A 14,387-nucleotide genomic window follows, 5' to 3' on the forward strand; every position below is an offset into this window, starting at 1 on the left:
AGATCTGATGCCCTTTTCTGGTGTCTGAAGACAGCTACAGTGTACTCATATAAATTAAATCAACTAACTAATCAATCAATCAATAAATAAATAATTTTTGAAAGGAAGAGAGAGAGAAAGGAAGAAGGAAGGAAAGAGAGAGAGAGAGAGAGAGAGAGAGAGAGAGAGAGAGAGAGAGAGAGAAAGGAAGAAAGAGAATATAGCCATTTTCAACAGTTCAAAAGCATGACACATCTAGAAAAAAAAAGTTAAGAAAACAGGCCAGGCATGGTAGCACTCACCTTTAATTGAACCATTTGGGAGGCAGAGACGAGGTGGATTTCTGTGAGTTCAAGGCTAACCTAATCTACAAAGTGAGACCAGGACAGCCAGGGCTCTGTTACACAGAGAAAACTTGTCTCAAAATTTTTTTAATTAATAAAACATTAACAAGACATTAATGAGTGAAATTTCAAAAGATCTAACTCAACTGAGATATATGCAATGCCATTGGCTTTGAAGGCTCAATATTGAGTCAGTTCTTCCCAAAGCAATTTATAGAGTCAAACTTCAATGCAATCTCAGTGGGGAACCAAAATGATTCAAGGTGTCAGGTGGTTTGAGTAAGAATGACTCATACAGACTCACAAATTTGAATGCTTGGTCCCCAGTTAGGGAAACAGGTTGGCAAGGATTAGGAGGAGTGGCCTTGTTGGAGGAGGTGTGCCAATAGGGGTGGACTTTGAGTTTTCAAAAGCCCAGTCCACTCTCTCCCTCTCCCCCTCCTCTCTCCCCTCCCTCTCTCCCTCCCTCTCCCTCTCACTGTCTCAGTCTCTCACTTTATAACTTATAGATCAGATGTGAGTAAATGTGTGTCTTCTAATCACAGTTGTAACACACATGCTTGCACACATGCACACTAGTAGAAATAAAAAATATTACAATGATGTCCTTTGAAAAACATGAAATGATTGTGGAGCACTGGTGCTAATGTTACCCATAGCTGTGTAGACAAGCAGATGGACAGTCATGCCTGCACACACACTCAAGTGTGTGTAGAAAAATAGAACCCCCCTGCCCCTCACAACTCTTATGGTTTGTGCTATTGACAGTGAGATGGGCGTTCATATGAAACACTTTGGTTTGGTCTGTGAGGTCAACATGAGCCCACTACAGGTGACACTCTTTCACATTAGAGAGCAGGTCTGTTTGGTAAGCTTAAATGGAGTATCTCATTGTTAGGTTGAACTCCTATAGTGGCGGAGTGGGGGCTCAAGCCTGGAGAGGCTAAAGCAGGAAGATTTCCATGACTTTGTGGTCAACCTGGACTATAGTTAGTCTCTGTCTCACAAACATTCCCTAGAGTGTTCTTAGGAGACTGCTAGGGACTGGTGGAAGATGAATCCAGTAGAATAATTTATTGTGTTTGTTCTACACAAATTCTACTCAACTCTGCCTCTGAGGTCCACTCGCTGATAGCTTTCTTTGCTTATTCCTCCATCCCACTGGGAAGATACAAGAAGTGTGGTGTTCTTTCATTAGCAACAGCAGGAGATTCAATCCCTAACAGGTCCTGTCTCTATGAGACCCTCAGCCTGGGCCTATTCAATTAAGCACCATAAAAACACTATACCAGGCTCTTTCTGGTCCCAAAGACCTTTAGGACCACCCTACGTTTCCAAATCCTTGAGACCTCTCCATCCCTATGGTGCATATAGCATCATCCACTTTAATAGCTGGATCAAGTTTGTGGATTAATCCGTACCCTCATGCCCAAGCCTGTAAGGTGAGACCTGTGCATGCACTACTGCCCGTTTTCTGATTGAGGGGACCAGGACATAAATTCACACAGGGAGTAGATCTGGGTGTGACCTTCCCCTCCCCCCACCGCCACCCCCAGGACCACACTCAACAAAGTCAGCTTGGTGGCCAAACTGCAGCAACCCCCAGCAGCTGCACTTCTCTATGTATGTGGGAATCCTTTGGTGGCTTGGTAAAGTTGGCTTGACAAGAGCAGGGAGCAGCTTGGCTCCGTAGTCTGGAAGTTGAGGCTGCTGTTGTGTTGGTAATCAGAGTTCTGACTGAATTCTAGAAAGCCTCACTAGCCAGTCTGGCAGTACAAAAGACTGTTTGAGGAGTGTCTCCTTTTGACCCTCTCCTGGTATTAGGTGGCCCCAGCAATCTGTACACTGTATCCAGATAAAGAAACAGAAGACTCCATTCCAAATGTCTTTCCAAAAGAGGCAGATGACCACCTGTTAAAGAATGTGTCATGCTGTGACGATGGCCACTCACTCCCAGGGAAGTGTCAGGGGAATAAGGGTCATCCTGAAGCCTTTCTGGAATTTTGGCAGCAGGAGGGGTAGATAACATGGGATCCTCTATGAACAGAACTGGTGCAGTTTTAAAACGAAGGAAAAAAAAATCTGGGTACCTAGATGGCTCAGCAGGTAAAGGGGATTGCCACAAAGTGTGAGGACCTGAGTTCAATCCCCAAGACCCACATTGTAGAATTAAACAACGTCTGCAAGTTGTCCCCTGACTTCTACATGTGCTGTGGCGTGTGCCCCTGCACAAACACACACACACACACACACACACACACACACACACACACACACACACACACACACATTTTTTAAACAAAAAAAGTAGAAAATAGTCAAGACTCAATTAACCAGGACTCCCATGTTCCTATACTTTTGTATATCTTTGTACTATGAGGTGTGTGTGTGTGTGTGTGTGTGTGTGTGTGTGTGGTTGTGCAGGGGCACATGCCACAGCACACACAGAGGTCAGAGGACATGTATTCACAGATACATACAGACTTCTGTGCTTGTTCATGATTGTGGAGTGGGTCACCTTTGCTGTTTCTCGGGGTCTCTCTACATTGATTTTTCATACAGGGTCTCTCCTTAGCCTGGGTCTTGCCATATAGACTAGGGTGCCTTAGCCAGCAAGCCCCAGGGATCTACCTGTCTCTGTCCCTGCTGGAGTACGCCCCACCCTGGGATTTTTTTATGTGGCTCCCAAGGATTGAGCTCATGTCCTCATGCTCGTTCTGCCTAAGCCATCACTCAGCCCACCCCCCACTGTCCTTACCCATGGTCCTTACATGAAGTGAAGCACACTAAAGCCAGGTGTCATGACTGTAGGGGTGTGTGTGATGCAGGTCAATTAGAGGGACTTACACCAAAAGCTTTAAAAAGTTTAGGAAGGGAAAGGATAACAATGAGGGGAAGATAACACCTCCTGAGGGTGTCAGGATCCTACTATTTTTCAGTGCTAAGCACTTTACAATAATTAACTCATCTAACCCCACAATAACCCTCCAAAGGGGACATTGCCACTGTATAAATAGGAAGCAAGGCTCAGAAAGGTGCCAGGTCTTATCCAAGGCCACACAACCCCCAAGCCTCAGGACAATGCCTTGAGACAGTCAACACTCCCCCCACCATTCTGCAAATCAGAATGCTGTCCCTGGGAGATCTGACCGTTTTACACAGACACGTGCGTTAAAGACAAATTACTTATTAGCTGAGAGGTGTATCATAGTAAACGAATGGGGGGGGGGTTATTTCCAAATAACTCAAAAATGATGTTTCAAGAATACTCCCATGATTTTTTTCTTATCTATTTACTCTTTTTCTTTAAATATACTATTTTCATTCTCACTCCTCCCTAAGTTTTAATATTCATGGAAATAATATATTTTATGTTTGCATTTCCCAATGAATATTAAACATGTGTAACTATTAAACAGATTCCATCTGATTTCTGACTTGTTTAAGTTGTTTGAGATTTTAAAAATTTATTTATAAGCAGAGAGAATGAAATAGTCTCCTAGAACTGACCCAACATAGTTTGACTACAAAATGTCCACTGTAGGCTTGTGTTTTAAATGCCCTTTGCAGCTGGTGGCTATGGAGGGAAGCTGTGGGCCTGTAAGAGGTGGTGCTGGCTGGCAGAAGTGGGAGAATGGAAAGGAAAAGGGAAGAAAAGGACATCATGGCTCCAGATAAGGTGGAGGGGAAAGCTTATTGTAAGATTTGTAGGAGAGCATAGCCGGAGGCAGACACATCTGGAAAGGCCAGAGTGGACAGGTCCAGGCTGAGCTGGGAGAGGAGGAGGAGGGGGAGGGAGAGGGAAGAGAGGGGAACCAGGATCTGGAAGGCCAAAGGAAAAAAGGGGTGGGTGACCAAATGTCTGCATTATATAGGCAAGAGCCTGTGGGGGAAGGGCAGCCCAGTTCCTGGGCCAGAAAGTTCAGGGTAGAAGGAAGGATATGCCAGATAGGAACTAAAGGATGCTAGGAGAACCTGGAGCCAGGTCCACTTTGATGTGTTAAATAGGCACTTCAGCCATTTGTCCCTGGCTTGAGCTAACAGTAGGCAGGCCCCAATTCCTGCCTTGCTCTGCATCTTTTCTGCTGTGGTGTGAACAGCTCCTACCACACACTGCCACAGCCTGGAAGTGAGCTGGTCTACCATGTCCCCCCATCACAACAGACAAACCCTCTGAATCTGGGAGCCTTTCCTTCCTTGGCTTATCTGTCAGGTGTTGTGGTCATCATAATGCAAACTAATGCAACTTGTCTTAATGGATGCCTTCCCTGTCCCCTTGCTTTTCCTTTTTCATTAGGCCTCTGGGGCCAAGTAGTGAGGTGCCTTCCCAGGTCCCAGAGTCTGGAGACTTCTGACCTCTTAGTAGAAACTTTGCAAACAAACAACAATGCCTGTGTGGCCTGGTCCCTTCCCTTCTCTTCCTTCCTCCATCCTTACTCAGGATCCTCACCTCATCCACAGCCTCCTCGAGCTGCTGAAGCGCCTGCAACCCAAGCAGGGTCGCACTCCACACCAGTCTACAGCTCCTTCCTCGGGTACACCATCTGCTCTCCCAGTGAACCATTTTTTTTCCAGTAGACTATCTAATGTTCCTAGCTTGTAAAGGTCTTGTGAGTTAACACAACGCTCTCTCAGGTAAGACTCAAGCACATGAACACTGTCCTTCTAGAGGCCGTAACACACCATGACGCTGGAAGTCTGTTTCGAAGCCTGAGTTGAGACCACCTCAGTGTTCCTCAGAGTAGCAGATGAAGCACGTGACTTCCTGCTTCCGTTGTGCTCAATCGGATCCTTTCTCCACCAGTCCCCTGAGACCCTCAAATGACATGGCTGAGTGAGGAACCTGAGCCCACTGGAGTGGTGGATGACAGTTTGGCTCACTCTGCCACAAAGATTCCTGTTTTATATAGGTCTGTCTCCAGTCACCACACTCAGAGATAGCATGCCATCACCTGAAAACTCCTCATTTCGTTCAGTGTTCCACAACAGGCCTGATAAGTACCGAGACGTTCTAAAACGTTTTCCCAGTTCTACATTCCCTTGAATGTGCAAAAATTATGTGTAAATACTAATTATCACTGAACAATAAAAACGCAATAAAGCCTCCTTGCTTGGCCTCAGTGGGAGAGGACACACCTAGTCCTGCAGTGACTTAATATCCCAGGGGTCAGGGTAAGGAGTTGGGGGCATGATGGGGGGGCTGCCCCTTCTCAGAAGAGAAGGTGGAAATAGGGGCGGATCTATGAGAGGAGTGCTGATATTGGGGTGTAAAGTGAATAAATAATTTTTTTTTGTTGTTTTTTGAGACAGGGTTTCTCTGTATAGCTCTGGATGTCCTGGAACTCACTTTGTAGACCAGGCTGGCTTCGAACTCAGAAATCTGCCTGCCTCTGCCTCCCAAGTGCTGGGATTAAAGGCGTGCGCCACCATGCCCGGCTAATAAATAAAATTTTAAAAACACTCTATAAAATGTCCCTAGTTTTGTTAGGATTAGAACATAATCTCTTCACTCTTGGGGATTTTGTAGACCCCGACATAATGCTTGAAGATTAGAGGAACAGAATTCTCTCCTTCAGTATGTGAAAGACAGAAACTCTGTCCTTCTAGAATACTCTCTGAGGATCAAAACTATTTCATTCTTATAATAAAAACAAAAGGCCTTAATAAAACACTGTCAAAGACGATGTAAAATATCTGACCCAATTGGGAAAACCATGGCACAGAGCTGTGCTCCTGATCTTGCAATATGTTTTTTGTGTCTCAGGGGCCGCACAGCTGCCTCCACACCTCACGGAGGAACTGCTGGTATGCACTCTGTTCTCTCCCCAAGGCCTGACTATTCCACATGATTTTTTTTTCCAGCAAAGAAACAACATGGGCAAGGGACAAGAGAGCGCTGACCAAAGGGGGCTGGAATCAGTTCAGAATGTTTGACTCTTTTTGGCATCAGAGAAAGGACCAACCTTTTAACTCTTAAGAATAGCAGGGTTCTCCTGCTCTGGGGACATGTGGCATGCTGAGCAGCTGTGTTCAGGGATCCACGTTGTTACCAAGAGACAGCTCCAGGCATTTGGACTACCATCTTCTCATCCAGCTAGAAATGGGTGCCCAGGGAATAATAGCGCTTACTCAAGAAATTCTCAATAAACTAAGCATGAGAGTGCCCACTCTCCACAATTAGGGGGTTGACCGTCTCCACTCAAGGACCAACTGAGAGAAACATCAGGAAAGCACAGGGTTTTAACTCTTGAATTTTTTCCTACTAAACTGATTGAAATGTGAGTCATTGAAGCACGTGGGAATTTACAGGTCATGGTCACATTCTTCTTGAAGATGACTGAGAGAAGTCTCTCTCTCTCTCTCTCTCTCTCTCTCTCTCTCTCTCTCTCTCTCTGTGTGTGTGTGTGTGTGTGCTGTTCTTTTCTAGGAGATGCTACTCACAATTTGAAGCTTCAATAGACACAGGTTTTCAACATATTAGATAATGAGGAATAATCCAGGCAGATTTCTTCTTAAAATATTTATTTATTTAGTGGTGTGTGTGTGTGTATGTGCGCACGCGCATGGGTGATGTATATGGTGTGTGTGTGTGTGGTGTATATGGTGTGTGTATATGTGTGTAGGTGTGCGATATATATGGTATGTGTTTGTTGTGTGGTGTGTACATGTATATGCTGTATACAATGTGTGTGTATGCCTGTGTTTGTGTGTGTAGTGTGGTGTGTGTGTGTGTGTGAGATGACTATATGAGTGTGGGTACATGTGGAGTCACAGCACTTGCATGGAGCCAGGAGACAACTTTTAGGACTCTTTTCTCTCCTTCCCCATGAGTTTTGAGGGCATCAAACCTGTGTGGTGTTTTTCTTTACCAGCTAAGCCATCTTGTTGACCCTCAACCCAAATTATTTTTTTCTTTTCTTTTTCTTTTTTGTTTTGTTTTGTTTTCTTTTGTTTTGTTTTGTTTTTGTTTTTGTTTGAGACAGGGTTTTTCTGTATAGCCCTGGCTGTCCTGGAACTCATTTTTGTAGACCAGGCTGGCCTCGAACTCAGAAATCCACCTGCCTCTGCCTCCCAAGTGCTGGGATTAAAGGCGTGCACCACTACCACCTGGCTTATTTTTTTCTTTTATGGTGTGCGTATGTGTACATGCGTGCACGTACTCACGCATATGTGTCGTGGCACACATGTGGACACCAGAGGATTCTTTGGGGAGTTGGTTTTCCCCTTGCACTATGTGGTCTCTGGCAAGTAAGTCATTAGGCTCAATGCAAAACAGCCTTACCCACTGAGCCTTCTCACCAGCTTTCAATCTATTAGAAGAACCAAAAGGAGGCCCAGTTCTTCCCCAAAAGCAGTTGATAGCCTGAAGTACAGTGTGAGTATTATTTGCTCTCAGCAGAGAAATGCTGGACAGCAGGTCTCTCCATACCTTGGAGAGTGAGCAGCCTCTCCCTGTCCTCTTCTCATGTGATGGTGCTGGTGTCTCTCAGAGCCCGGGTTCTATGCACCACAGTGGATACTGAGGTAAGATAAATAAACAGCGCACCTGCTATTCGTCCCCTCAGGAGGTTCCTCAGACCTAGGGACCAAGTGCCACCCTGTCCGACCCTGTATGAACAATGCTGTTAAGCAACCTAGGGTATGGTAGGACCAAGTGGGGATTTGGAGGTGTGGAGATGTAATTCAGGCAGCTCTATCTCTTAGGAAGGGCTGCTGTCTCCTGGCCCTGTTTCCACAGAGAGCATAGCTTGCTTTCCACCATCACTGACTGCAATAAACAAAGCAAGAAGCTCCTCTTGAGGCCAAAGTCTAGGTCTGAACAAAGGGGAAAGTTGCCCCTGGACAGACTCTACAATATGGATCCATTTCCCCTATAGTCCCTCAACTCAAGCCCACCATTCTCCTATGCTCCCTAGGGTCCCAAGCAAGAAATGAGAGGTATTTCTGTGATCCCAGTTTAGTTACTAGGCTAGTCCTCAGCAAAACTAGGTCTGGACATAGCTCTCCCTAGTTGGGTCTGCCTCATATTCTGCCTCAGAGTTGTGTTTCTTATAGGATGAATTATTTGGGGACACTTATTACAAATAAAAACCAGCTGGTGTTGTGGCCCATGCCTTTAATTCTAGCACTTTGAAGGCAGAGGAAAGGGAACTCTGAGTTCAAGGCCAGTCTGGTCTACAGAGGGAGTTCTGGGTCAGCTAGGATAACATAGTGAGATCTTTTCTTTAAAAAATTTTTTTTTCTAAGAAATAGAAGTAAAGATTCCAGGGTAGAGAGATGTCTCAACAGGAAAAGGTGCTTTCTGCCAAACTTGATGACTTGAGTTTGATCCCTGGGACATTCATGATAGAAGGTGTCTTAGTCAGGGTTTCTATTCCTGCACAAACATCATGAGCAAGAAGCAAGTTGGGGAGGAAAGGGTTTATTCAGCTTACACTTCCAAACTGCTGTTCATCACCAAGGGAAGTCAGGACTGGAACTCAAGCAGGTCAGAAAGCAGGAGCTGATGCAGAGGCCATGGAGGGATGTTTTTTTACTGCCTTGCTTCCCCTGGCTTGCTCAGCCTGCTCTCTTATAGAACCAAGACTACCAGCCCAGGGATGGTTCCACCCACAAGGGGTTCTTCTCCCTTGATCACTAATTAAGAAAATGCCTTACAGTTGGATCTCATGGAGGCATTTCCTGAAACTCCTTTCTCTGTGATAACTCCAGCTTGTGTCAAATTGACACAAAACGAGCCAGTACAGAAGGAGTGGTCAACTTCTTCAAGTTGTTCTGAAACACACAATATAGAACACACTGCTGACCCCCATACTCCACCCCCACCAAAATAAACAAAATGTAATAAAAGTTAAAAAAAATAATCTAGCAGTGGTAGCACATGCCTTTAATCCCAGCACTTGGAAGGCAGAGGCAGGGGGATCTCTGAGTTCTAGGCCAGCCTGGTCTACAGAGGGAGTTCCAGGACAGCCAGGGCTACACAGAGAAACTCTGTCTTCAAAAACAAAGTTAAAAATAAAGATTTCTGAACACACTCAAATATGTCCCTTCAGAATATCTAGGAGCAAGGCCTGGACCCTCCAAGCTTATGGTTATTGGTCATTGTTCTATTGGTCATTGTTTAGCATACTAGGTTCTGGGGACAGTCCACTAAAACAAGCAGTCTGAAGAAACCGATTTGAGCCCAGGGAATTTATCAACAGAGTAAAGGCATATGGGGAAAGGCTTCGATGGAGTCTAGTGCCAATCATTTAGAGAGAGTTATGGGTGACATCCTTCACTAACTGGAGTTAGTCTCACTCCAGGAAGTATTCAATAACTAACTCTTTCCATTGTAACTTCCTAAGGGGAAGCATCAATTACATTTCAGTATGAACTAATATTCTCATTCTTAGCATCATTTTCTTTCAACAAGAAAATGAACTTAATATTTAAGTGAACCATTTAAAAAAAAAAAAGGAACAAAAGTATATGAGACTTTTTCACCCTGGGGCGAAAAAGAGTGAACTAAATTCAAGTGAAAGTACAACAGCGACTTATCGCTGCCTCTGGAATTGAGGGAATTGTGCGGGGGTGATGGGGTGACATGCTAGTCCCAAGACCTTTTGATGAGAAGGTCTCAGAAGGTCACTGTGACCTAGTGACATTTCAGCTTAGTCTTGACCCCACAACATAAAGAAGCGGGGGGCCTTAGGAGCAAGACTGAGATTTCTCTAAAAAGCAGACATTCTGTTTTAAGACTCAGCATCAGTGCTGGCAAAGAAGTTTGAGCCACCAGTGTTGTGCACATTGTGAATTTCCAGTCTCCCCACCTGCAGGCTGCCCTTCCTCCTATTACATCTCATGCGTACACATAAGTGCACATGTATGCACACCCATCCACACACTGCTAACATCCTTCCTTTATGTTGTACATGGCATAAGTCATGTATGTTCTCTGTGTTATTTAATTAATCAATACTATGGAAATCCTCTGTATCATAAATTGACAAGTCCTAAGATGTATTTTGTTTTTGTTTTGTTTTTTTTCAATCCTTCTGATTCTTTTTCTCTGGAGAACCCTGAATGATTCATTATCTCGCAGGTTTTTTCCTGTCAGAGGGGAGGTGGGAGAGAAGCGGGATAAGGATGAGGCTCTGGGAAGAGAAGAGCATCTAGGAACTTCTCACTGCCTCAGATGAGGAGGGCACACTCAGGGTGCTGGCTGGCAGGGTGCTGGAGTCCTCAGGTGTAGGGTGATTGTTTTGTTGCCAGGAGAACCGTGCTGTGCCCCGCTTGTGCTCTACCCAGTGCCCCACGCGTGCTCTGTCCACATTTCAACAGCCTTTTCTCAGCATCTACCATCTGAAAAACTTAGAGGGGTGATGGGCAACAGGGCAGTAGATTGCTACACTGGACTTGGCTCTCAGAAACCCAAAGTGTTCACTCTCTGCTGTATCCCTGCTCGGACTCCACGCCCACACTCCTTCCTAAGATTGATTTTTCCCTCTACAGAACCAGAGTTTCCTTACTGAAGACACACATGGATACATACACACATGAACACAGACACAAACACAGAGACACATACACAGAAATATATACATGCACATAAATACCCCATACACTGAGACATACATAGAAAGAGACACACACAAACACACCAACAAAGACAGACAGATAGATACACACACACACACACACACACACACACACACACACACACACACACACAAAATGGTGTCTGGCCAAATCTACCCAATACTAGCTTACACTGGAGGAAAAGGGCAAAGGTCAGTTGAAGAGCCTGTGATGAAATCTCTGAGTAGATCTGTTCACAAACGAGAATCCACCCTGTGGGGAGCCGCACTCACATTTGCCATTACAAGATGGCGCTGACATCCTGTGTTCTAAGTGGTAAACAAATAATCTGCGCATGTGCCAAGGGTAGTTCTCCACTCCATGTGCTCTGCCTTCCCCTTGACGACAACTCGGCCAATGGGCTGCAGCCAATCAGGGAGCGACACGGCCTAGGCGGAGGATAATTCTCCTTAAAAGGGACGGGGTTTCGCCATTCTCGCTCTTGCTCCTGAAGATGTAAGCAATAAAGCTTTTGCCGCAGAAGATTCCGGTTTGTTGCGTCTTTCCTGGCCGGTTACGAATGTGCGTAAGACCACCCACTACTTATCCACAGTCCTATGCACTCCTACAGCAGAGACCACCATGGTGTGGATCTTAATGCCCTGGTGCTGCTCCCTTTCCCCAGAGGCAGTCAGGACCAATGACAATCTTGAAGTCAGTAGGGGCATGCTCTCAGAGGATCAGGACCACACTGTCACATACCTATTTTTTTTTCCTTCCAGCAATGGGGTAAGTGGTTTTGCTATCTGGGGGCTTCTGCCATGGTATGTTGTCTTACCATCATCCCCCAAACAACAGAGACAATAAATAGATCATGGGCTGAACACTCCAAGCTCGAGAATGCCAGAGCAACTATTTTCCTTTTGCAGGGTGGCTGATTCTGTCACCTGCCAACAGTGTTGGTAAGTGGATGCACTGTCTCCAAATGAATTGACCTAGAGAGGACCTGCGCTTTGTAGTGTACGTTTATCTAGCATTCTGCATCATTTACCCACTCATCTATGCTAGATAAGACATTTACTCATGTTTGCAGCAAACTGAGTATTACTTAGCCACCCATGCGCACTCATAGAGAAGAGATGTTTCATTCTAGAATTCTCTTTTTAAAAATGCAATTGTGGAGAATTTTCCATCTATGGAAATATTCCCCATTTTGTTATTTATAATAATTTAAAAATTGGGAAGAGGAGTTCCAGGTATGGTGGTGGAGCAGAAGCCGCCACCTCATGACCTGATGAAATAGAAGAGTCAGAACAGGAAACCAGACTCTTCGTCTTGGAGAAGAAGATCTAGAGAAGAACAATGAGCCCAGAGAAGAGCTTCTCTGGGGAGAAGGCTTCAGCTGGTGCCCAGTCACGCCACACTGTTCTTGCTGGCCAGGACCAGCAGCTCTGCTGGGCCCACGAGAAAAGCCAGAGAGGCACTGGCTATAGTGCAGATGTAACCAGAGGTGGGCCCATCTGGGACAGAGAGATGGCAGGGCAGTGGAGGTTGTGGAGACAGAGACAACATGTGGCAGGAGGATCCAAAGCTGAGGCTTTCCACGGATGCTCTCGACTACACAGCCTAAGAAGGAGCTGCCCTTGACACGGCCTTGGTGAGTGACAGCATGGAAACACAGGAAGTGCTCTGCAAATCTCCCAGATGGGCATTAGAACATCCTGTGTGTGGGTACAAAGCCCTCAGAAACAAGTGCGTGGGCCTTTCATCTCTCATCCTGGCCTCAGTCACAGAAAGCCCCACAGCAAAGGATGACCCCCCAAACCAGAGACTAAGGATCGGCACCCAGCTTTCCAGACTAAGGGACTTCAAAAGAGAGTAGAATCCGAAACAGTGACTCCTCTTGGTAGGAAGTTCTCCCCGTCTGCAGACTGCTGCGGCAGACAATCGAAGCGGGATGGAGAAGCCACATTCATCAAATCTGAAGAACCTGACTGAGATTGCAACACTCCACATTGTTTATTTTATTTACACTTGGAGCATCCGTTCCTCAGCTGTTTTGTTTTAGCCTGAGTCCGGTCTGAGTAGGTGTTTGTGCCTATCTGGTTGGGGCACCCACTCTCCATTATTTTCTCCAATAGTTCTTACTAATGCTCACCCACATGCGTCCTGTCGCATCTCACTCCCTCTTCTCTGCTTTCTCAGGCTTTTCCATTTCACAACCTAATGGCTGCTTTCCTTAGCTTTAAAAGACTACACACTGTATTTTTTTTTCTATCCAGTGCCTTAGTACTGCTATTTAGGAACCTTGCCAGAGAGACAAGTCAAGTGCACAAATATCTTCTACTTCAGGTTACACCAGGACTGCTGTCGGATCATTATACATGGCTGCAGTTGGCTTCCGCCATAAATAGTAGTAAGGACTATAAATCCCAATGAAGACAGCACAGTAGGAAGACTCATGTAAAATACAATAAACAAAAAGAACAAGGGAAAGGGAAAAATAAAGACAGATTCATAACAACAGATGCACAAAACACAACAAAGAAACACACACACAAGATCACTATGATACGTCAAGCTCACAGCTCTTCAAGAGCAGAAACCAAAGCCAGCAAGATAGCTGAAAAGCCAGAAAGCCACATGAGAGTTCCAGTTCTAAAAAGACCCAGTGACTATAGAGGCAACTCAAGCGGATGAGTGAAGTAAGAAAATGTACCCATGACCTAGACAAGGACACAAACAGGGTAGAGAAATACAGGCAGGAAAAGTTCAGCAAGGAAACAATCTCTGATAAATAACTAACTAGAAATGCTAGACATGAAGAGTCAATCAAATGAAAGGCACAGGAGAAAGACCAGTAGTCAAATTTACCAAGTAGACGGAAAAATATCAGGGATGGAGGGAAAGGCTGAGAAAATACTACATTAAAAGCATTAACACAAAAAAAAAAAAAAAGGCAGTGTGCTGTGTGTGGGGTGGGCAGGGCATAGTGGCTCATCCCAATAATTCCTGTACTCAGAAGGCTGAGACAAGAAAACTGCTGTGTGTTTGAGGTCAACATGGGCTACTTAGTGAGTTCAGTGCCAGTCTGAGATACAGAGTGAGAACTCTTCTCATATAACACCGAAAATAAATGAATAAAAATAAGCAAACAAATATAAATATGACAAAAACATGTAAGAACAGGGATATGATCAAAGGACCAATCCCAAAATACCACAGTCTAAAAGAAAGGGCTGAGAAAACACTAACGGAATGGAGGCTCTGTTCCATGAAATTGTAACATAGATGTTTTCCCAGGTTAAAGAAAAAAACAAACAAACAAACAACAGACAAGCAAAAATAATAAGTATTCTGATCACTAGACTCGACGAGAAAATAACATCCCCGTGACATAGTCATCAAGCAAAATAAAAAGTAAAGAAACAATAATTTAAGCACAAGTGGAAAACTTCAACTAAGGTAACTCCTCAACCAGAAAAATTGATAATGATACATCTT

This window comes from Mus musculus, chromosome 8 (assembly GCF_000001635.26).
Source record: "Mus musculus strain C57BL/6J chromosome 8, GRCm38.p6 C57BL/6J".
In the NCBI taxonomy this organism is placed as follows: Eukaryota; Metazoa; Chordata; class Mammalia; order Rodentia; family Muridae; genus Mus; species Mus musculus.